The 26,670-nt window shown below is 34.6% G+C and overlaps 1 long non-coding RNA gene across 1 annotated transcript; it reads right to left on the bottom strand.

Annotated features, from left to right (window-relative positions):
- Positions 1–1,188: 1,188 nt before the first annotated feature.
- LOC141634418 (uncharacterized) lies at positions 1,189–4,133 on the bottom strand. The gene is made up of 3 exons (XR_012539134.1): positions 3,950–4,133; positions 2,856–2,942; positions 1,189–1,386 (listed from the first exon to the last, which is right to left on the bottom strand). It is a non-coding gene; the product is annotated as an uncharacterized LOC141634418 (long non-coding RNA).
- Positions 4,134–26,670: the final 22,537 nt, after the last annotated feature.

Here is a 26,670-nt window from a genome sequence, read left to right as displayed (position 1 = left end):
AATTTGTCTGGCAATTGAAGTAAAACCAACGTGTTAAACAATTCAAGTGGATAGTGCCTTCTTTGGACTGATTTTATGCGTTAAAGGGGAATAATATGGGAGGTTTCATACTCTGTTTTGGGCCGTGAATGTGGTTTTGGTGGTGCGGTTTTTGAGATGGTTTTATACAAGTTTTATTTATCCATTTTGAGAAAAGTTGGTACCTTTGGATTCATGGTGATGTGGGTGACTATGTTGGGTAATTTAATTGGATGAATACTATCATTTTAATGCTTAAAATTTCATCTTAAGACGGTCACAAATGAGCTTCTTTAACAGTGAAAATGGGTTTTGTCGGGCAGTTTTCGCGGGCTGTTTTGACGGGTTTCTTTATGCTAAATTGAACCAACTTTCCTGCTTATGTCTCAAGTATATTTACATGTTTGGATTGGGTCTTTCGTACGGGTGAAATCCGTCTTTGTTTGACCTATAAAATCGTCTTAAGGCGGATGGACAGAGGGGGAATTGCTGGGTTTGTTCTGCTGTGTGTATCGTATTGCTTCTGTTTGGCCAGCACTTTTGCTGTCGTGCACTGGTCTGTACAGGAGCCAGGCCTTGCTGGCCGTAGCTGAGCCATGTCGGGTGTGCGGCCATGCCGTGGCCGGGTTGGGCTGGTCATGGCTAGGCCGTAGCCTAGGTTGATTTAATTTTTATCCGTGAAATATTTATGTTCGGGTTTAATTGATTTGAATTCCGTCACATGTTTTATGTAGTCCCTTTCCAAGTTGATTCGTATCGCTTGGTTGGGTCGTGTAGTAGCTTCTTTCCAAGTTGATTCGTATCGCTTGGTTGAGTCGTATTCGTTTGATAATGCCTTTAGGCTATACCGTATTGCTTGACTTATCTTTACGCCTCTTTCGGACTGTCCTGCCGATTGTGGGTTTAGCCCATATCTTCCGCCTCATTCGGACTGTCCTGCCGATTGTGGGTTCTCGATTTCTGATTTAGGGTTCGGGTCTTGGATGCGGACTGTCCTGCCGCATGTCGAATCGGGAACTGTGCTGTCTCGAGAGTCTGGCCAGATTTAGACTAGGACTGAGTCTTGGGAGTACCATTGTCGTCCTACCAGGGGAATTATATATTGATATATGAGTAGTAAAGGTCTTGCTTGGTTATAGATATTGGTATTTGCCCTTGCAAGGTCCAAAATAAATCTCAAGAATGAAACATCGCTAAAGTCGCGAAAAGAAAGTTATACAAACCAAATATGAGAAAGGGAGACATATGTCCCTAAAATGTATGTGACATAAAAAGGGTTTAAGGGTCACAATGAAATAAAACCAGTCTAGGTCCCAAGGTTACTTTGCTCGCTAGCTCGTCCATGTACCCCATATATGCATCACCTACCTGTCATTCGCATTTTATACAAATACGAAAGCCACAGTCAGTGGGGAGTAACTCCGAGTTCTCCCAGCCACGAAATGTCATAATTAATATAACATGTAAACATAAGAATATGAATATGAACAACACATAGCCTTAGCATATAGATGCTAGACAATCGTGCTTATCATGTGAACAACAATATAACAACACATAGTCCTAGCATGTGAATACTAGACCGACTCATACTACACTATCATGTGAATCACATAACATCCAGGAATCCAAACTCTATCAACCATAGCCGGCTTGCATCTCACCTTCTATGATTCATAGAATCACCATACAAGAAAGGGCAATATATCAAAGACAGGCATAAGTTCTTAGCACGGTCAATAGTCACTTTGTAACTCGAGTCTATACCACGAGGTAGGGAAGGTAATCGAACCGGTATCTTGGCTCAGCGGTTACTATTAAGAAAACATGGCCAAGAGACAACACAGCCCTAGCCTAAAATCTGCGCAGACCTAGACATGCGGATACACACCACCGCACCCAAGACCCACAACTTTTTTTTAAAACAAAGTGAAGTGAGTACCCTAAGGACACCACCGAAGGGTTGGCTAGTACTTAAGCTGACCCCATACTATCAAAATAAGTACCTGAGGTCATGCCCCAACTTGGATATAAATCCACTAGTCAGGAACACAAAGGCTATCAAGCAGTGAACATATACTCGTCAGAGACTATAAAGACCTATCTATGATGAAGGCCGAAATACTCACCTAGGACCTAGTCCCAGCTTGAATACTTTAGCCCACACCACACACGACTCACCACACAAGTCAATTAAGACACCCACTTAACCATAAGAGGGCAAAAAGTCCCACTTACCAACATAAATTCTAACATTCTATCATGTGAAAGGCTATATAAATGTCTATTCAGCAGATAAACCAACAGTTCCTCAATACAAATTCAATACTAACTTCCAATTCTAGCAATTTTAACAATATTAAAGGCTTTAGGGGAATCTAGGGCCATTACTACAAAATAAGAAGCTATTTAAATTCAACTAACTAAATAAGAAGCTATTTAAATTCAACTAACTACACATGTGAAATAGAGATATAATAAATGGCCTAAAACAAGAAAAAGGCCGATTATTCAATTCATATAAAATTTCATCCAACCGAATTTTTACCCGCAACCCCAGTCCTGCGACAGGTACGGGTTAAATTGCGGCTGACCAATCACACAATTGACTGACATCGATTCAGTCAAAGGGACTAAGGCTCAGTTTTCGGCACAATCATCCAAACATTGCAACTACCATCATAAGAATAATTTTACCATCAACACTATATTTACTACTAACATTACTCATTTCATAAAATTACCCATATGCTACTTATACTAAATATAACATTCACAAAATCATACAAAAAGCAAAGAATGTGACATTTATTCGTCGAGTAACTCGGAATAGTTACCTTACGCTAGCAAAGAGACAAGCAATAAACTTGAGAAAGCTTCTAAAACCCAAAATTACTCTTCATCTTCAACCACATATGAGTCACCTAAAATAATTATGTGAAAGGACGATATTAACGAATTATCGTTATATAAAATATGAGACGGAAATTAATTTAATTATATTTTAAATAGACCAAACTAGCGTCAAAACAATTTATAGATACGGCCCAAACTCGCGACTTAGCCCGGCCCTTTGCCTAGGCCACGGCCAAGGCACGCCAAAGCTACAAGAGGCCACGGCCAGCCGCCGCTAGGCCAACCTTGTAAAAGTCACTCTCGTCCCAAAAATTAATTCAATCTCAACTCTCTACCCCATCTCTCTCATTACTCCGTCCTATAATATAATACTCCATAGTAACCAGATTTCCATCTCAATTTCAATATCGATAATATCAAATATTCCATTAAAAGAATTGCTCAACACTCGGGTTAAAACTCCGAGCTACTCACCCACGGGTCATGGTCAAAGAGAACGACAATAAAAATAGGATATCACGTACCAACACAATCCCAGAGATAATTAACTTCAAGCTTAAATGATAAAAGGACAAAACAGATCCTTAGAATTGTTCCCACAATACCATGCGTAAACTGAATTGATTGATTCGCATACACTAGCAATGAATTGATTTTATCCAAAGGCTTTGATCACTGCTAAAATCCCACCATTCTTAATAATTAAACTCCTTGTCGAAAAATCGTTCCAAATTAAACACTGTCATTTCTAAAAACCAAATTTAGTATCATTGTTATACAAGCTTCGTAACCTTCAATCATCTAAAGAATTATCTAACCCGTAATTCAACCCGTCTCACAAACAATTAACTTAACGAAGTAAGATATACAAATACTACTATAATAATATAGGGTAACAATCATGTTACCTCAAACGCCCCTTATTCTTCGGATATATGGTCCACAAGGCACGAGCCTCACCCCGGGCCTTCGAATCCTTCATAAAAGGGCAAGAAAACGGAATAAAGAAGCTAAAAGACGACACTTTTATAAGACGGCGAAAGACGAAACCACTACAAAAAGGAGATTTTCTTACCTTAAAAGGACGAGGAAAGGACGAGGAAGCTAATGGTACAAAAATTATCGAATTTGGTTGAGAATGGAGGCGGGATCTGAGGTTTTAAGGTCGGGATGAAAATGAATGGTGATGGAGCTGTTGGTTTGTTGTTGTTGCTGGTAAAACGAAAAGGAAAAGGAAAGAAGCAGGGAGGTGGGGAATGGGTAGAGTAATAATAATAATAATAATAATAATAATAATAATAATAATAATAATAATAATAATAATAATAAAAGAATTAGTTAAAAGTAGAGTATAAGAGGTAGGTGACCGTGTTGTCGATTTTCGATTGGCCCGGATTAAAAAGGGTATAAAGTAAAATGTGACGGTCTATAGCTAGACGGAATAATGTCTCGAGTTTATTTTAACTTGAGACGGAAACTAATATTATTACTGTCACTATTATTATTACGGTCATTATTATTGTCACTATTATTATCCGACTAAAATACGTATACATTTATTTTTATACAAATTATGCCTTAAAAATATAATTAAATCGTACGTATTTTTATATAAACGAGCTTTTATGTAATACGTTTATAAAAATCGTGTTTGACATAAAATTAATTAAATAGAATAATTCAAAAATATATAATAAAGTGGTTAAACGGTTTAATAAATTTTAAATGTCAAAATGAGAAATTTGCGGGTGTTACAATCACCCCATCTTTTAAAAAGTTTCGTCCTCGAAACTTGAAAGTAGAGATGAAAGGTTATGAAAATAAAACTGGAATTGAAATCGGTAACTAAAACATTTAAAAGGTCACTTATCGTAAGAATCAAAATTCTTTCAAGAGCTTCAACTAAAATTTTTCGACGTAACAGGACTCTCATCGGAGGAACGGAAGTGTTCTCGTTACGTATTCAAGAACATCACATTCCAAATCAAAGATAAGGTCAAAAGGCAAATCATTTGTATAAATCAAAAATCAAAATACCTTCAAAAACATTAATGCAGAGTTTTCAAAAATATAAGTCTCATTCATGGAACGGAATTGCTCTTGTCGTGCACACAAGAACGCTAACTTTCCAAGTCAGAGACAAATTTAAAACAAAAACTATTCGCCGACAAGCGTAGAACAAGTTATCAAACGTTTCCAATAACTAGTTCTATCATCCGATCAACGTCAAAATCAAAGAAAAAGGCAATCCACTCAAATTTTCTTTTACGAAAGACAAAATAGAAATGAAGGTTTCACCTTTAAACTAAAAGGGGAGTTAAATTCCTGAAATATAATATTAAACTTTGACAAAGGCATTATGATTAAATCAAAGTGAATAGAAATTGGATAAAATTTACAAAAATCTCAGGTTTAGCAACTCAAAACCATGATAAGGAAGTCTATACTCAAAGAACAATTAGAAAATCAAATCGAATTTTCATTTTCCAAATCTTTACAAGTAGGGAAAATTTTGTAATGGTAACATAAATTTTTAACAACGAACCAAAAATAGTAGTTTGAAATATTTAGAAGTTGTGTGAAATGAAAATTAAGTTAGACATCATAGATACAAGTATGCTAAGAGGGTTCAAGCTTAACCAACAAAAGAGGTATGATGAACTTCCTAGGGATAAGAATTGAAGTCAAATTTACAAGGATGTCAAAGATAGAGTTTCACAAGATACGAGTGTCAAACTTAAAGGAGGAGCAAGATGAAGCGAGGAAAGGAGGTATGAACGGTAACGCTCATGATCAAGGAGAAAGGGAAATTAGACAACAAGGAAACGCCTATTAGGGTATTGTACCTTCATGACAAAACGACCAAATCACATTCCCAATCTATACGGGATTGTTAACATCTAAAAATGGGTTTTCTTCCAAATTCATATTCTAAACTTATCTCATGTTTACTCCTAGGGTGACGACGCTCAACCTACTAAGCTTTCAAATCCCCAAACATAAACAACAAAGCCAAGTTCTATAACTTTTAATTACATAGGCAACTCATTCCTAACACAAATAATCCACCAATCAATTATACTCACTTTATCAAGAAACTAGGTATAAGAATCACTAAGTATGTCTCATCACCTTACCTAAGTCTTTCCATCATCAAATCCTCTCAAAACCAGGAAAGGGTCAAACACAAACAATCTCCTCAAAAGTCGAATTTCCAACCAAGGTCAACATTCCTCACAAGAAAGAGTACTATCAAATGGCGTTAAGGGAGGATAAGCAAGGAACAAAAGACAAGTTAGGAGTACAAGCGTAGCTTTTAAAGTAAAACAGAAGGGAGTTTAGAAGGAGGATAAGGACAAAGAGATTAAGAATAAGGCGAGATACACAAAGAACGAGAAACATCTTCAAGGAAGTAGAAGCATTCTTCAAAGGTTGAACAAATCTTCAATCTTCAGCATTAGGCACCAAATCTTGATCTTCGTAAAATATAAGTGTCCTTTCAATGGAACGGAGATACTCTTGGCGATCACTCAAGAACATCAATATTCCAATTCAGAAACATAAAAATACATTTTTACACCAACAAATGATAAAACTAATTATCAGACGTCTCCAATAACAAGCTTTAACACTAATTGACGTTAAAACCAGTGAAAAACATTAAAATATTTTCAAAACCTTTAGTTCAAATTTTTTTTTTATAATTAGGGTAATAACTCCATTAGCTATAGATAAGCTCACGGTCATTGATCCATGAACGCAACAATTATTAAATGACAATCAACAAACAGGTTAGTACCTAACAAAGAGCAAACACAAAGAGACTACAACATAAGATCCTAAATCTACCCATCTTACCCATCTCTCAAGTTTATTATTTTAAGGTCAAGTTATTTATATTGGGGTGCACAAACGTGCGTCGGGAGCAAATATGCTCTGATACCAACTGTGACACCCTCTCTTATCGCGGAAAAGTAAACACGTAATTCTACGGAAAAACTGAAAGGATATGTTTGTAATAGGTTCAATTGGGTAAAAACCTGTAATTTTTAAAAACCAAATTTAGTATCATTGTTATACAAGCTTCGTAACCTTCAATCATCTAAAGAATTATCTAACCCGTAATTCAACCCGTCTCACAAACAATTAACTTAACGAAGTAAGATATACAAATACTACTATAATAATATAGGGTAACAATCATGTTACCTCAAACGCCCCTTATTCTTCGGATATATGGTCCACAAGGCACGAGCCTCACCCCGGGCCTTCGAATCCTTCATAAAAGGGCAAGAAAACGGAATAAAGAAGCTAAAAGACGACACTTTTATAAGACGGCGAAAGACGAAACCACTACAAAAAGGAGATTTTCTTACCTTAAAAGGACGAGGAAAGGACGAGGAAGCTAATGGTACAAAAATTATCGAATTTGGTTGAGAATGGAGGCGGGATCTGAGGTTTTAAGGTCGGGATGAAAATGAATGGTGATGGAGCTGTTGGTTTGTTGTTGTTGCTGGTAAAACGAAAAGGAAAAGGAAAGAAGCAGGGAGGTGGGGAATGGGTAGAGTAATAATAATAATAATAATAATAATAATAATAATAATAATAATAATAATAATAATAATAATAATAATAATAATAATAATAATAATAATAATAATAATAATAATAATAATAATAATAATAAAAGAATTAGTTAAAAGTAGAGTATAAGAGGTAGGTGACCGTGTTGTCGATTTTCGATTGGCCCGGATTAAAAAGGGTACAAAGTAAAATGTGACGGTCTATAGCTAGACGGAATAATGTCTCGAGTTTATTTTAACTTGAGACGGAAACTAATATTATTACTGTCACTATTATTATTACGGTCATTATTATTGTCACTATTATTATCCGACTAAAATACGTATACATTTATTTTTATACAAATTATGCCTTAAAAATATAATTAAATCGTACGTATTTTTATATAAACGAGCTTTTATGTAATACGTTTATAAAAATCGTGTTTGACATAAAATTAATTAAATAGAATAATTCAAAAATATATAATAAAGTGGTTAAACGGTTTAATAAATTTTAAATGTCAAAATGAGAAATTTGCGGGTGTTACATTCAAGGCAAGAGTTATGCCTTGTGTTGGTTGTCTTGGTCCTATCGGATACTAGGGGTGAGCTATAAGCCCTCTAGTTGCGATATGATCGTCGGGATTGATGTTCCCATCCGTTCTTATGGTGAGATGCAAGCCATAAGTATGAATGTGACATTAGTAGCCACGTCCCGTGCAATGTTTGCTAAGTGGTTTTCCAAATAATGGCTACAGTTTCTAATCTCATACCTATGTTGTAATTCCTTGAAATGCGTACTTTTGCATAAATGACCGTATTCCCGTCTTTCATATTATTTAATTGTCTCACATGATTAGTTGAATCTCCATTATGCTAATATTGATCTATTATATTCCATCTCATTTATTTGCCATGCTTAAATATAAATTTGATATTCATATCTTTTGTAAGTATCTTACATGACTTACCTGTTTTAGTTCTTTGTTATGTTCGTTTCGACATTTTGTGGCTGGGAGAACCTTGAGTTACTCCCCACTGACTGTGGCGTTCATGTTTACATGAATGACAGGTATTAGTTGGTGCATTCATGGGGTGAAGACATGTTTGAGCTAGCGAGCACTTTGGCCTTTTAGTCGATTTATTAGGATTGTTTAGACTCACCTTTTATTGTATTGTCATTCGAGGGATATCTTTTCCCTCACCTTGATTATCACGTTTGTATAATTTTAAAGTCTTTATTTCCGCACTCTTTATTTATGTTTTAGATTTTGGTGAACCCGCGCTTTAAATTTTAAACGTTTTAAAAATTCCCGAAAATTTCGCATTTTATTAGTTATATTTTCCGCTTTATCGCGGGGTGTCACATAATAGGTTGATACAAATGTGTACACCAATGTCTAATTTTGTCTAGAAGTGAAGGCTTGGGTTCTTGGCTTGATGACAGACGGAGGAAAGCTTTACCCAGTTCACTACGAACAATCTTCATGCATACTCGACAACCATGATATCTGCCATAAAACAATAAAACATCATAAGATTAAAAAAACAATTAATTTAGTATAGAAACACTATCATGTACTAATGTATTAGGCAATTTTAAAGATGTATGAGTAACGCATACTCCAAAGTTGCTAATATGCACATCAATAGTACACATAACGCGTACCTCCTTCAAATAAAATAATAAAATAAAATGCAAAGCAAAGTAGTTAGACCGACTTATAAATCTTGAAAGATGGTAACTAAGAAGACAATTACAAAAACGCTATACCTTCAATAATAAATTATCCGAAGACGGGTTCCATCTCTAAATTGAAAAAACACATTGTATATGCACAACCTGAATTATGCCTGAAAATTTATTGCAAACAATAAATATTAGAGATCGTAACTTAATATCTTGTTAACATGCTTCTAAGAAAAAACAATTAGGAATTAGAGAAGTCGTGAAAATATAGCAATTTGATTTAGTCGGTATGTGTATATATACTGTTTTTATTTGTACTTATAGAGTTATTTGAAGTCTAATAAAAGTCTTTTTTTTTTTTTAGTTGTGAGAGCTTCCAAAAGATAACGTAAGGGTTTGCTTAGCATTGTTATTCGCATACAATTGTATCAGTTTGCGAACATATCAAATACATGTAACAGAGTAATAATCAACAACTTCACGTCATACTGATATAGGATATGTTTTGATATAGTTATTGTTATTTAACATTATCTATTTTGTTGAGGTGTTTTACGAAGGTTGGAGACTCTGTAATCGCTCTAAAAAAACTTCCTTTAATAATATAGATAGATACTAGATTTAACGCCCGGGCGATGCCCTGGGTACAAATTAAGCTAACTTTTTTGAACTGAATTTATAGGAGTTGAACTAAACTGGTAGGAGCTTAACTTTTCCAAACAGAACTTATATGAGCTTAACTTTTCTCAACTGAACTAAACTTATTATTACCCACATTGTAATATATCGTGTTATAAGCTAAGGGGAACTGATTGCATGGGACTACAAATCAGCTGAAGAGATATATAGTACGAAGTATATCGGTAAATAATATAGAAGATTTACATAAAATATATAGCTTGGGTACAGGTTAAGTAGAGTAATTTCTACGTAAAAATTAGTAATCTGATCCTCTCTTGAGTCTTTGAGGATTAAGGTAGAGTTTCTATGACTAATTGCATTCTCTATTATAGCTTTATTCTCTATTATTTTATCACCACCATCTATCTTAATCTTAGTAGTATATAAATAAAACACTAACAGACTAATGTTTGATAAAAATATATACGTAGAGAAAACAACTAAAATATCAATATTTATTAATTTTCACCATCGTGATACACTATGTTAACCGGCCATACCAATTTTAATAAGTAGTTTTAACAATCATTGATAAGATAACATTTGATCATATCATAAATTTGCCTTAAGGCACACGTATACTAATTTCAGAACCAATAATATTCAATAGCTAATCATATGAAGTATATAAATATCGCTTCATTAGTCTTGAATTCTCGCTCCTTCCAGCAAAAAAAAGGGTCATGGTCTTTGATAGTCGCCATGAATATTCCTATCATGTTTGCGAAACTTTAAGCAAATTTAGTTGATATCATGATATTAACTTTCATATTAAAGTTTCTTGAATTGTAGTGTCATTACTCACAATTAACTATTAAAAACTTGATTATAATAGTAATAAAATATTATACTCTCTCCGTCTTAATCATTTGTTTACTTTTGATTAAAATACTAATCACAAAGAATAAAATTGGTAAACAAATGATTAGGACGGAGGGAGTAATAGACTAACATTAGGTATTTGCACGTTTTACTTCTATAATGCTATAACGTTATTTTTCAATTCTCGCTTCTATTATTACTCAAAAACTCAATCTACTCATAAACAAACCACCAAATAAAACTCGTAGTCTTTCATACATGTTTCTTTTAAAATTATCTCATAAACAATTCCCAGTCGTGATGCAATCCTTATGAGTTGACGGTGTCTTGACATATTTCATGTGCATCTTTTATACGTTTGTTGTTTGGATAGTTCATTCTTTAACTTTGCACCATCAGATTAACAGTCCTGCAAACTTGACCATCAAATTAACAGTCAGTTTCACATACATGTATGTAACTAATGCAAATGTACAAAGAGTTTCACATCAAATTAAAAATCACATTATGGTTACCAAGATGATACACATAATAACGACGATGAAACAAAACAAAATAGTAATTTACCTTGATGGAGAAGTAACTTATCATGTCCTACATGCACAACATGAAAACAAAATAATAGTTAGAATGATCAAGCAAGATGAATAATAATCAAGTTCAGCATAAATTAGAATGTTTGTAATGCAAAACCTTCGGAACGTACGTATATATACTGTGAACAATAATAAAAAAATATAATAAATTTGAATCTAGTTGACGTATTTGACATGTATTGAATAGCTTTATAATCGTCTTATACTTAGACTACTAACACCTATGGATGGAACACAATAAATTACTCCACCTATCTTTCTAGTTCTTGTGTTTTACAAAACGTGTAGTATGTTTGGCCAACTTTAAAACTTTATCTTTAGATAAATTCATATATTAATAATGTATTATTATTATTATTATTATTATTATTATTATTATTATTATTATTATTATTATTATTATTATTATTATTATATTTAAGTAGTTCGTAAAACTTGGAGTCTCTATAATCGCTCGAAAAAAGCTTCCTTTATTAATATACTAGAGTTAATGCCCGTGCGATGCACGGGCCGATTGTAATATCTTGTTTTAAAACGTCATAGAATACATACCATTACAAACTTCAGTCCAGTCATAAAAGGACTCAATTTGAATTTGTGTTATTTGAACCACGCTAATAACCAACCCAAACCTGAAATGACCCGACCTAACCCGACCCGACCCGAACTTTTGCTATCCCTAAATACTCGACCCGAAGTTACTCGAACTAAACCCGACTCGAGTCATTTGGAATCTATTTGAAACCAGATCAGTTTAAAATTTCTAGCTAGTCGGTCGTCTCTAATTGTAAATCTGCTTCGTTTGAGTGTTGTAGAGTAAAGCCATGCAAAGAAAACTGTACTGCAAATTATGGAAATCAACGTATAAAATGAAGATTTATAAGTCGTTTTATCACAACTATTATATCTCATATTAAAAATGTAACACAATAGTGCATATATAGTCACGTACGACATATGTATAAATCAATTTCAAATGCGTGTATGATAATAATCTTATCTTATGTCATGAAACTTTTATCTTATTTCCTTTTTATTTGTAACTTTTTTTTTTTTTAGATTCTATATTGCCAAGGAAAATTTTGCTAATGTCTGAATCTTAGTTTAGCTAGGTTCTTTTTCATACTAAACTATTAAACATGAATTAGGTAGCTGTGCATTAAATTTTGTTCTAAACAATATGACGAAAATTAATCTTCAAGTATAATTCTGAAATTGAGATAAGTCGTAGGACTATAAAGCTAACACAAATTACGTACCATTATTTAGTTTAGGTATTTTCCGTACTATACTACTAAACATCAATTAATTGCATTAGATTTTGTCTATGAAAAAAATAACTTTTTTAAGTATAATTCTCAAGTTTAGATAAGCAGTAGGATTATAAAGTTAATTAACTTTCTCTTTGATCAAACTAAATTGATGATGCAACTAAAACATACACGTAAATTCGCCAACTTGTCTATCTTGTGAAGAATCATTTTCTGAATATATAAGTTGCCTTTTACAATTAAGGTCACAGGATTATAGGAATGTGAATCTGTTACGGACCTTAGGGGCATTATTACATGAAAACGCATGGAGTAAGATTTTTAGGCTCATTTGAGCTTCGCCCTTCTTATTTAAAACAAAAATTTATGCATAGCTTCACACATTTGTATCTACCTTGAAGTAAGTTTGGAAATATGAATTAATTTGACTGTACCGTCTTAGTGATTCTATCCACTTCGAATCCGACGTAAACCTGATGGTATACATCAAAATAAGCAATGGATTAGTTGTATATTGTTGTGGGGTTGGGTGCCTTAAAAACAATATTGTTGGTCAATGTCTCTCTAAAGTTTTAATGTTTATGGAATACATTAATTTGGTAAAACACTTTTGATTGTTAATCGGTGATTTAAACTTTGGTCATTATCTATGAAAAGCGAACCTACCTAAATCATTAGATAAAACTATAAAGTAGATACTCCCTTCGTCCCAATTATTTGTTTAAGTAAACAAATATTTGAAATGGAAAGAGTCACAAATTATTAAATTAGAAGTGGCTTGATTATTGTATATCAAATACTAAAAATACCATAATTTTTCAAAGCAAAAAAAAATCAAAAAAATCATCTATGACCTTTACACGAAATCTCAAATATTTATAGGAAGAACAATTTACCAGTAATTCCGATCCAAAGTAATCTCACGTCGTTGCCTTGCCCCTAAAAATATTATGAAAATTGATGATTAGAATTATAAATAAAAAGAAGAGGATGGTAAATTACATAACTAAACATATAATAATTTAAAGATACAAACTCGCATGCATGCAATAACAATCAACGAACACAAATATATACATATCAAAACTTTAAAAGTGGCCAACATAAGATGGAGAATTAAGCATATATAAGAATTCAATGCATAGTTTTTTTCGTTTTATATATACAAAAATTATTCTTTCCGGTTCCAAAACAAATTCTAGCGGATCAAGATTTGCAATATTTTATTTTATAGTAGAAAACCCACTTGAGGTAAATCTCATTGATAGTTTTGAGTCCAATAGGACTTTATGACAACGTGATATTGTTAGAGAACTTAGAGTACAACTCTTATTTAACTATAAAATATTATTTATGTAGTTTGTGAAAGTTGGAGTCTTTCTAATCGCTCGAAAAAAAGCTTCCTTTATTAATATATATATATATATATATATATATATATATATATAGGCAAGATCCAGTGAGTCCACCTATATATTTGAGTCCATGAGTCCATAAAACAATATCACGCACTATACAAAACAATATCAAGATTTTTTTTTTCGAAATTTTTTTTCTTCAATTTTTTTTTTCAAATTTTTTTTTTCGAAAAACTTTTTGTTTTAATTTTTTTTTTAGATTTTTTTTTTCACTTTCTTTTTTTGTAAGCTGTAATATTGTTTATTATAACGTGTGATATTGTATTACAAAACAATATCATGATTTTTTTTTTGATTTTTTTTTTCAGCTGTGATATTGTTTAGTATAATGTGTGATACTGTAAGCTGTGATATTGTGTAGCATAACGGGTGATATTATATTACAAAAGAATATCACGAATATTTTTTTTGGAGTATAAGCCGTGATATTGTTTAATATAACATGTGATATTGTATCATGGAATCACGGACTCAGAAAGATAGTGTGGACTTATGTGATCCTACTTCTATATATATATATATATATATATATATATATATATGTTATATATATATATATATATATATTGATTAATATATGCGACGGAAAATCCGACACAAATCCTTACTTTCTGAAGGATTTTTCGTCTGTAAAACCAAATTTCTGACGGATTTTCCGTCGGAAATCCGTCAAGGTATTAGCGCCATTGATACTATTCAACACGCCAATTTTATGCGACGGATACTGACGGATAATCCGTCATAAATTCTTTTCCGTCAATTTTTCGTATTATCTAAAGGTTTTTTTTCCGAACGCACTTTTGAAGAAGGAGAGGTTCCTTTTGCTTGCTCGCGTTTATAAGATCGGGGGCATTTCGGGCTAGTGATTGTGAGGCCCCAATTCGTGACTGGAGGGGACACCAAAGGCCTCCGCCGAATAAGACCATTACAGAGAGGCCAACTCCAGACTTTTCCAGAAAGAAAATGCCACTAAGAACCGCGTGCGCGTAGGAAGGTCGACTACTACATAAGCTAAAAGACTACGATTACAGGCCAAACCGGAAGCGACTCGCTTCTATTCTCGTATATATATATATATATATATATATATATGTATATAGAGGCCGGATCCGGTGAGGCACCTCATTATGGCGAGGCGGCCGGACTCACCAAATTGTTACATTGGACTGATTTCCAATTATTCATTGGGCTGGAAATTTGGGGTCTTTCATAATCTTTTCATTTAGGCCAAAATACTTCCTCTCTCTAAACTAAAACAAGCCCAAATTCTTTACCTTCTTTAGTTTACACAAATTTGCAGATTCTCTCACTACAAAAACAACAAAACAATTTGGCTTACGTTCCCCAAATTTTTCGTTTTCGGAGAATCAAAGGAACGATTTTCAGCAAAAACAACATCGAATTAAGCAATTTCAGAAGAAGATTTCATCAAATTAAGCAATTTTAGAAGAAGATTTCATCAAATTAAGCAATTTCAGCAAAAGATTTTGAGCAATTTTGAGGTAATTTCATATGTTTTTATCAAAATTGAGCATATTCATATAATTGGTGATGCTGCTAAGAATCAGGTCGCCATGAACCCTATCAACACTGTTTTCGGTATGTCTCCATATAATCTTTTCTCCTTTTCGCTTGTAATTTTAATGATTTACATCAAATTTTGTGTTAGTTCATACATAGTGTAGTTTTTCGTTGATGTATTGTGTTAATTTTTAATTAGTGAAGTAATAATCTTATGCACTGATGTTAGTTGTTAATAATTGTGTTTTTGTGTTGTTGTTTTCGAAAATTCTGGATAGTTTTGGCTTGATTGTTCATCTGTCTTCGCTAATTTGCTATCTTTTTCTCGTATATCCAGAATGTTGTCCGATTTTTGTAGCGATTCTGTTGTAAATTCGATGCAATTTTGAAAATTGTTTACAATACAGTCTCTTTTCTCCTTTTTCGCTTATAATTTTGGTTGCTTGTTGATTTATTTAAATTTTGTGTTCTTACACTGTTAAACAAAGATATTGATAGTAACATAGTAATTTGAGCTAGTATTGTTAGCTGTATGATTGTATTTGTGCGTTTTTTTGGTGGAGATTTGGATACTTAAAAGAGTGTCGGTAATATATGCTGGCGGATACTTATAAGAGATGAACCAGAGCAAGTCCATCTGAATTAGGTGATGCATCTTAGCATTCATGAACGAGAAAACATGATGCACCTCATACGGGTTAGTTTGAGTTAAAAGTCTAATAACATGGAGCTACGACAGGTTCAGAAAGTAAACCTTGCGATTATGCTTAAGTTAAAGCCCAATAAGAAAGAGACTACTTCCAGAGCTTGCCGATCTTGTCATGACTAGCCGAGGCCACCAGCCCAGTTGCGCTAGACACGGACAATGCTGCAATCAGACCATCATGTGTTGATAGAGTCATTGTCTTGTTTTCCGTCATGTTCCAAAGCTCCATTGACTGTCAGTTCAACACAAATATCAATTACATTTTCTGGGTCATTGGCTCTGTTGGAAATGGAATTTAAGTAAAATCTATCGCTTTTATCGGTAATGTTTTCATACTTAATGAGGCAGAGATTCACTATGATTTATCTGATTTTGAATTGAATAACTCGAATATTAGAAATGTAGCGACAATTATAAATCTTAGGCATTATTTTGTACTGGTTCATGAAGTACTATATACCAATCTTAATTTGCTCTTTTTCTTATTTTGTAAATCTTAGGCCTTATTTTGTGAATTTTACAACTTGTTTTGTGAAACTGGAAGCCAATATTGTAAAAATTCTTCACATGTGGTTGAAATTACCTATTTTTTTTTTTTTTTTTGGTGAATCTCAGACCTTGTTTTGTGAATCTTAGAGCTTGTTTTGTGAATCTGTAAGTTAATATTCTGAAACTTGGTCGTAAATGGTTGAAATCACCTATTTTGCTCTTTTCCTTATTTTGTGAATCGTAGAACTCATTTTAAACCTAGAAGATAACTCTTTTGTCGGCAATTACATGATTCAATCAGAAATTCATGAAGTACTAGATACGAATCTTATTTTGCTCTTTTTCTTATTTTATGAATCTTAGGCCTTATTTTGACAGTGTAGTTTATCGCGTCTGTTTTTGTGATGGTCGTACGAGCATGAATTTATCAACAGTTGTTTGGTTTGGCCTAGAATTTGCCTTATCCATCAAATATGAGTATCAACTTCTTCTGAAAAGCCTTTGATTGATGAGGTCCTGCAATTTCTTTTCAGGTTTTGTAATGTCAAGACATCCAGGACTCCTCCCCCACCAGATCCAGACGAGCCTAAGAATGTGGCAGAGGCTATTGCATCATGGGGCCTTGAATATGTGGTGATTACAAGTGTTGAGGGGATGATTTACCCGACCAGGGTAGTGGTCATTTTTTGCTGAAACGTGCGAAGTTGAAGATCTTGAAGCCAACTATCTTTGATAGAAGCCCTTGGTAATGGAAACTTTTGAGCTGTTATTTTTGAATCGTGCTATGTAGTTTGACTCGTACTGCTGTTTGTCAACATGCTGTTTTATTATTTCAAAGCATATGCTACTGTGTGTCCCAAATATACGACTCAAGGCTCAATTACCTTTGCTATTTCACTCGCTGATTTCAGTCCTCACTTTCCTCTTTTACCGATATTTTCTCAAAGATTTCGGAAGCTCGGCTTGGACTGTGCTAACTGGACACAACCTATCTACTTAGACCTCTTCAGGTATCATTTATCAGACCATAAGTATGCTCTTAATTTGCCATCACACTTAAATTCATCTTATACTTGTGAGTTGTGACTGTGGAGGGATTTTATGAAATCAAAACATTGTAAGTACATGATTTTGACTCTCGAGTTCAGGGAAATCATGCTTTAACTTTTTGTTGTTTCGGACTATCAGCAATACAATTGCTCATGGTTACTTATATAGACTAAAAATTAAATGTGTTCCTATGATTGGTAGGAAGTGCGCTGCCGATGAGGAGAAGATGCTTGCTTTGTATTTTAACCGGGTTTGTTTCAATATCTTGCTTTACTATGGCACATGAAACTTTTTGAGTGATTGTCTATCTGTCTCTCTTTGGTGAATCCGAGACCTTATTTTGTGAATCTCAGACCTTGTACAGTGAATCTGAGAGCTTGTTTTGTGAAACTTGGTCATCATAAGTGGTTAAAATCACCTATTTTGTTCTTTGCCTTATTTTGTGAATCTCAGTCCTTATTTTGTGAATCTCATACCTTATTTAGTGAATCTTAAGGCTTGTTTTGTGAAACTTGATCATCATAAGTGGTTAAAATCACCTATTTTGCTCTTTTCTTTATTAGGTGAATCTCAGACTTTGTTTTGTGAATCTCAGACCTTGTTAAGTGAATCTTAGAGCTTGTTTTGTGAAACTTGGTCATCATAAGTGGTTAAAATCACGTTTTTTGCTCTTTTCCTTATTTGGTGAATCTCAGACCTTATTTTGTGAATCTCATATCTTATTCAGTGAATCTTAAGGCTTGTTTTGTGAAACTTGATCATCATAATTGGTTAAAATAACCTATTTTGCTCTTTTCTTTATTAGGTGAATCTCAGACTTTGTTTTGTGAATCTCAGACCTTGTTCAGTGAATCTTAGAGCTTGTTTTGTGAAACTTGGTCATCATAAGTGGTTAAAATCACGTTTTTTTGCGCTTTTCCTTATTTGGTGAATCTCAGACCTTATTTTGTGAATCTCATACTTTATTTAGTAAATCTTAGGGCTTGTTTTGTGAAACTTGGTCATCATAAGTGGTTAAAATCACCTTTTTTGCTCTTTTCTTTATTCGGTGAATCTCAGACTTTGTTTTGTGAATCTCAGATCTTGTTCAGTGAATCTTAGAGCTTGTTTTGTGAAACTTGGTCTTAAAATCACCTTTTTTGCTCTTTTCCTTATTTGGTGAATCTCAGACCTTATTTTGTGAATCTCATACCTTATTCAGATTTTAAATGCATATAATGTGCCTTATACGGTCATCGACGGAACTAGTTTGTCTTCAGATCATTAGAATTGGTTTTTCGCGCTTTATAATCCGTAACTATAACTATGTTATCGTAATAGGATATTGTGTTATAATACATGGCTTTTGTGTCACAGAATATTATTTGGCTCTATGGAATAACGTAACAAGTTAATAGAATAATAACACGGTTACTCTATGTGATAACATGACAAGTTCTTTGGAATAACACTACATGCTCTTTGGAATAACATGAGAAACATATGACTCGAATACTCAGGTGAAGTGGTGACTTATAAACTTATATTGTGGCCATTACATCAACTGTAGTGTGTTGGTCGAATATTCAGTTTCTACTAAACTAGCTCATTAGCTCAATTGGTAGAGCATTTGTGCAATTGCACAAAGGATGTAGGTTCAATTCCTACATGAGCTTCTATTATCAATATATGTAACATAAGTGTTACTTTATCAAATAAACAGTGTTATTATATATACGAAACAATGTTACATTATCAAATAACTAGTGTTATTCTTAGCTAGCATCACTTTGTTCGATAATTATTGTTACCACATAGAACAACTAATGTTACTACAAAGTGTAACTAGTGATTTATATATGTTCGTCTATGTGGGGCTCGAACCCACACCATGTGCAATAACACATTGCTCTACCTTTTGAGCTAATAGACGACAATGGCCAAATCCGATATGAAAGTAGACAATTATAAGTCACACTTGACCCTTCTACGCTTTACTTCTTCAATCTCCTTCTAATTCACCATCTTAAATTACACACTTCTAATGGAGCTCACCAGCTGCCGGAACCACCCAAGCAGTACCTCTCGTCTCGTCACGGACATTTTCAATCACTTTTGATGCTAGAGTGAGTGCATATATTTTACAACAAAAGCCTCAGATAATGCTGATGGAGAAATCCAATCAACCCAATCATGTGTCATTCTTGGATAACAATGAAAAAAAATAAACATTATAATGCACAGTACCAGTGCAACGATCACAAACTCGGGCGGTGTTGCGTCCTCATCCAATGTAAGAGGAGTTCGACCTTGAGTACATTTATCGCAGAAGATCTCCCCACGTTTCGCAGGTGATGTTTGTATTAACATGAAACAAAGATCAAGACCACGAAATGAATAACATGTGGCAATATGGCTATTTCACGTTCTTAAAATACGAACCCTCCGGACAAAAGCATTGAAGTTTGATCCACAGGATGAACATTTATTCACTGCTTCATCAGGTACCTGTAATATACAAGGTAGAACTCGTGATATAAGTAGCACGTCATCTTGACTCGATGTCAAGCTTTGGGCAGTTTGTTTAAGGACCTAAAAGTCTAACACTCTAACACCAATTGCATCAAATAGCTATTGAAACATACTCCTATACAAATGACAATAGAATGACAAGCAGTTGTTTCCAAGGGGGGAGTATTTGTCGGTTTTATCTGAAGTGCAGTCAAGCATGCAAAAGGACTCCAGGCCTCATAGTCATCATAGATACTCGATAGACAATTCTTCCAAGATCAAGAAAAAGGGTACTATATAAAGTACTTAACTACATGAATTATTATTCTGGTCAACTTGCTTCATGTTTCAGCCAGAATAGGTAATAAGATGAGAACTCCAGTTAAGGAAAAAACAAGTTGTAGTTCATGACTACATTCTAATATTCTATACATCTTTCCATCCCAGATGAAAAGAGAGCTACTATTAGACAAGTCTGCAGCCTTAATAAGAAAAGCCTTACAACATACCGACTTGGCAGAAACGACTTCCGAGCATCATAACTAATAAGCTCAATCGAAAAAGAGAAAAGGTTTACCCAGTGTTCTTTCTCCTCGATAGGGGGTTTCACCAAGTTCATCCAATCAAACTAATAAAATAACATGATAATTCTTCAACAATTAGGCAGAAATATCAGCATACACAAAAATTCCAACTCCTTTTGTTCGATTCAAACTAAAATATTCACAGAATTCTTTTGATATTCAACAAAAAACCAACGCAATTTGTTCGATTCAAACTAAAATTCAAACTTATCTGTATAAATGTTCGTCGCCGCAATTTGTCTCGCCGCATTCGTCAACTCTTTAGAAAGATGTTCATGAATCAATCTCACTACTGATCAGTAGTCTCATGTTCGCTAAATCGGCTCGTCATTCTCATTCTCTTGCCGCTCCTCTCGCTTCTCTCGTCGATTCTTCACCTAGTTGATCGATTCAATCGCTCTTCTTCATCTTCATTCATCGATCGACGTCGAGCTTTTGTTGAATTCAAAGAATTCGAGGAAAACAATCCAAGTGTTTCGAAATTGTTGAAGATGTTGATAGTAGTGAAGAACGGAATCGTTGCAGGCATTGAAGATGATCGAAATGCGACGAAAATGGTGATGGAAAGCACAAAATTGAAGAAGCTGAAGACTGGAGATAAATGACAAAGAGAGAGAAAGAGGAGAGTGGAAGGAGAGTTGAATAAATGATTATAAAACGACGGGAAATGAGCAACATACCTGAGATTTTAATTAGTGGGACGTGGCACAATCTGGTGCATTCATTTGTTTTTGATCGGATGGTGGAGATGGGTCCAGCCGCCTCACCCTAAGAAGGGTGCCTCACATGATTCAATCTCTATATATATATATATATATATATATATATATATATATATATATATATATGTATATATATATATATATATAGAATTAGGATCACATGAGTCCACCCTATCTTTTTGAGTCCGTGAGTCCATGATACAATATCACACGTTATACTACACAATATCACAGCTTACAGTTTCACACGTTATACTAAACAATATCACAACTGAAAAAAAAAAGTTTTTGAAAAAAAAATTCAAAAAAAAAAAAATCGTGATATTGTTTTGTAATACAATATCACATGTTATACTAAACAATATCACAGCATACATTTAAAAAAAAAAAAAAAAACTTTTTCGAAATTTTTTTTTTTAAAAAAAAAAAATCGTGATATTATTTTGTAATACAATATCACACGTTATACTAAACAATATCACAGTTTAAAAAAAAAAAAAAAAAAAAAAAAAAAAATTTTTCAAAAAAAAAAAATTCAAAAAATTGAAAAAAAAAAATTCGAAAAAAAAAATTTCAAAAAAAAAAATTCGAAAAAAAAAATTTGAAAAAAAAAAATTCGTGATATTGTTTTGTATAGTGCGTGATATTGTTTTATGGACTCATGGACTCAAATATATAGGTGGACTCACCGGATCTTGCCTCTCTCTATATATATATATATATATATATATATATATATATATATATATAGAAATAGGATCCTGTGGGAACCTAAAGTTCGATCGAACGCATTTAACCTGTCTAAAAGACACATATTAATGACCCAAAACTAAAAAAGCCCAAATACTAATGACTTCACTCTCTCACATTCTTATCCATTGTCTGGCCCGTCACTCCCCTAGTTCCCTATCCTCTGCTCACTCAATATCAACTGTCTAAAAAACACATTAAATGAATGGCTCACATTTCTTGTCAATAATATCATGCAACTTCAGAAGGTATCTCACGACTACACACATCCCGTTGTCAGCGGCAATATGAAGGATGTTTCGATAATCTTTGTCAATCTGTTCAATCGAACTGGACAACACACAGTAATTGTTTTCAATACATCTAAACGGCCGTATTGAGCCGCCAAGTGAAGAGAAGAACGATCCATTTTATCGATGAGATACACCAGGGAAGAGTCTGATTTGATTAAATACTGGACCATAGATGTGTAACCCAAGGCTGAAGCATATACAGTTCGGCCATAATAATCAATCCCAAGATAACCCCTTTTGGATTCATAATTCAAGCCGAGGAGCCTACTACAACACGAGAGAAAATGTCGAGCATAATCAAACGTGTGGAAGCCTACTAAATCCGAGTTCAGAAATGCTTTCAAGATTTCAACTCTCACTGGCAAAGTCCGATAGATCTCTGAAGAGGGAAATGGACTATGTAGGAAAAAACCCAACTTCACCCTGTAATATCGTCTTCTTAAGAATGTGGGTAAAAGCATAAGATAAGTAGGGTGGCGGTGATGTCGCCGGTGTTGTCTGTGGCATGGTCGGGGTAGTGGTATGGTGTTAGTGGGGATCAGTTTGGTAATGGTGGTGACGGTGGTGGTGGTGGTAGCGGCGGTGATGGTGGTTGTGGCGGTGGTAGGGCAGTGGTGGTGGCGGGGGCGGTAGATACGCAAAATACCACGTAGATACACATAATATCGGCCCGGATACACATGGTATTACTACGGGATACATGTGTATCTAGTAGTAATATCATGTGTATCTGGAAGTATCCGACTTTTAATGACATGTGTATGTGGGTTTGAAAAGATGTGTATCTAGCTTTAATGTCATGTGTATCCGGCAAAAATATAAAATATATCCGCAAAAAAAATAAAACGTGACCGAGAGTTAGTGTTAAAACTTGTAGCAATTTCCATAAAGTGTATCCGTTAATAATATAAAATGTATCCGCAAATAGTATAAAATGTATCTCGGAGTTAGTCTTAAAACTCCCAAAAAAATTAGAGTTAAAAAAGTGTAAAAGTGCATCTAGAATTTTAGGGTGGAAAAAAAGTGTATCTACATATGTTATAAAATGTATCTGAATAAGAGGTGTATCTAGTAAGGAAATAAAGTGTATCTGAAAAAAAAAAAAAAAAAAAAAAAAAAAAAAAAAAAACTGGTTTGAAGCTAGTTCGTACGGTTCGCACCGAACTTTAGTTCGCACCTGACCCCGACCCTATATATATATATATATATATATATATATATATATATATATATATATATATATATATATATATATATATATATATATATATATATATATATATAAAGAATTAGGATCACATGAGTCCACTCTATGTTTTTGAGTCTCGTGAGTTCACTTATGTATCACACGCTCTACATAAAAATATCACGATTTTTTTTTTTTAAAAAAAAATGTCTAAGCTGTGATATTGTTTAGTATAAGCTGTAATATTGTATCTAAGTATTTGAATCCAGTAAAAGAGTATCACAACTTATACAAAACAATATCACACCTTACGATAAATAATATCACTGGTTGTACTAAACAATATCACTGATTGTATTATACAATATCACACCACTGAACCTAATTCCGCCTTTTACTCCGCCTTGGTTGTCCTCTTGAAGTCTTGGTTGTAGAACTCCATAGAAAATTGTTATCTGAGCGAACTTGTAAGCATTAACAAATATTTAAGCTCTTTAGATTTTGGACGTAATACAAAATTGATCTCATTTCCCTTCGCTACAAGCCTGACCCCTTGCATCCAAATTCCAAACAAGGGTAAAGCAATCTAAATCATGGTACCAAATGTCCAAATCACAGTATTAGATACGGTAAGTCGGTAACAACCGCAGGTTTAATCGTATATCACAGATTATAGGCCCTCACTTTGTAATTGAATCATCCTTGTATAGTTTGCATAGGTCAAGTATCAACCATATCCACTAATTGGCAAGCATTTATTACATGATATTGATAGAGTGAACTGAAAACCTTTCACTCTCTATATATCATCTATTTCGACATAATTGAAATGCACTGTGTAATGTAGAAATAAAGGAGGTAGGGATATGGATGTTATACTATGTAATGTAGAAATAAAGAGAGATTGATGAGGGGACTGCTGCTGAAAAGAGGAAGGCTGACAGTGGAAGCAACAGTCAGTCGGCCAACAAGAAAGGGAACTTCAACCATGCAAAGGCTTTTTCTGGTGGAGCTGGTTTCTCGGGGGGATCTCGTGGCTGAGGAAAGAATGGAGGTCGGAGTGTGAGTGACAACTCTAACCTTACATGCTTCAACTGTGGTGGTGTAGGCCACAGGAGACGGGAATGCACGAGTTACAGGCCCGACACTGGCTCAGGAGCTCGGCAAGGGAATTTCTCTCGGGGCCAACTCAGAGCTTTGCTAGTAACCGACCGGGAGGTTCATGGGGCAACAGAAGTGGACAGGGCTACCAGGGCAGTTATAACCGCAATGGTGGTGGGTCATATCAACGTCAGAAGAACAGCACCACCCAGGATTCAGCAGCCAAGCCAAGTACCTCCAATGCTTCAGTTCAAGGTGGAGGACAGAAAAATAGTGGGAAGCTTTTCATGATGGACAAACAGGAAGCACAAGATGATGCTCATGTAGTTACTGGTACCTTTCTTGTTCATAATGTACCATCCTTTGTTTTGTTTGATTCAGGGGCTACACACTCTTTTGTGTCTAAGAGTCATACCATGTCTATGAGTTTGGGTAAGTTTGAGGTTGTAAAAGATGATGTGTTCATACCTTCAGGGGAGTCTGTGTCGTGTCTCAAGTTGTATAAGGGTGTGTCCATGGTGGTTGGAGGGGTAGATTTACCGATAGATCTGTTAGAGTTTTCTATGGATGGGTTTGAGGTGATTGTCGGGATGGATTGACTGGGTAAGTATGATGCCAGGATAGATTGTCGGCAAAAGAGAGTGTCCTTAAAGGGTCCTAAGGGTGTCTTATAGAGGGTTTGTGGTAAAACTAAGTGTGAGTTCATAGCTGTGATGACTTTAAAGTCATGTTTGAGGAAGAAGTGCCCCTTGATTCTCTATCATGTGAGAGATCACCGAGTAGAGCCGCCGACACCTTCTGAGATATCTGTGGTGAGAGAGTTCGAAGATGTCTTTCCTGAGGAGATACCGAGTTTGCCTTCCAAGAGGGATGTTAATTTCAGCGTGGAGTTTAAACCGGGAACAAGTCCGATATCCAAAGCACCTTACCGTATGGCACCTAAAGAGTTAGCGGAGTTGAAAAAGCAGATACATGAGTTGCTAAGCAAGGGTTATATCAGGCCTAGTGTGTCACCGTGGGGAGCCCCAGTTCTTTTTGTAAAGAAGAAAGATGGGAGTATGAGACTGTGCATTGTTTACTGAGAGCTGAATCGTGTCACAGTGAAGAACAAATATCCTTTGCCTAGGATTGATGACCTGTTTGATCAGCTAAGTGGAGCAGGTGTGTTTTCCAAGATTGATCTGAGGTCGGGTTATCACCGGCTGAGGATAGCAGATGAGGATATTCCTACGATGGCGTTCCGATCTCGATATGGTCATTATGAGTACGTGGTGATGCCTTTTAGGTTGACCAATGCACCGACAGCTTTCATGGATTTGATGAACCAGATCTTTACACCGTTCTTGGATAGGTTTGTGGTTGTTTTCATCGATGACATCTTAGTCTATTCTAAGACTAAGGAAGAACATGAGGAGCACTTGAGGATAGTCTTACAGACTTTGAGAGAGAATCAACTTTATGCCAAGCTATCTAAGTGCGAGTTCTGGTTGGAGAAGGTGGCTTTTCTGGGTCATGTGATATCCAAGAAGGGGGTATCTGTGAATCCTAGTAAGATTGAGGCCGTAACCAAGTGGGAATCACCGAAGAATGTTGCTGAGATTCGGAGTTTCTTAGGCCTTGCTTGCTACTACAGGAGATTTGTGAAAGATTTCTCTACCATAGCACAACCTATGACATCTTTGATGAGGAAAGAGACCAGATTTGTTTGGGATGAGAGTTGTGAGACGGCGTTTCAGACCTTAAAGGAACGCTTGACCACGGCTCCTATCCTAGTTTGCCAGAGGGATGTGAGAACTTTGAGGTTTATACCGATGCTTCAAAGAATGGTCTTGGTTGTGTTTTGATGCAGGCAGGGAAAGTC

The sequence above is a fragment of the Silene latifolia genome, chromosome Y (genome assembly GCF_048544455.1).
Source record: "Silene latifolia isolate original U9 population chromosome Y, ASM4854445v1, whole genome shotgun sequence".
Taxonomy (NCBI): domain Eukaryota; kingdom Viridiplantae; phylum Streptophyta; class Magnoliopsida; order Caryophyllales; family Caryophyllaceae; genus Silene; species Silene latifolia.
This window is presented reverse-complemented; position numbering and strand designations above follow the sequence as displayed.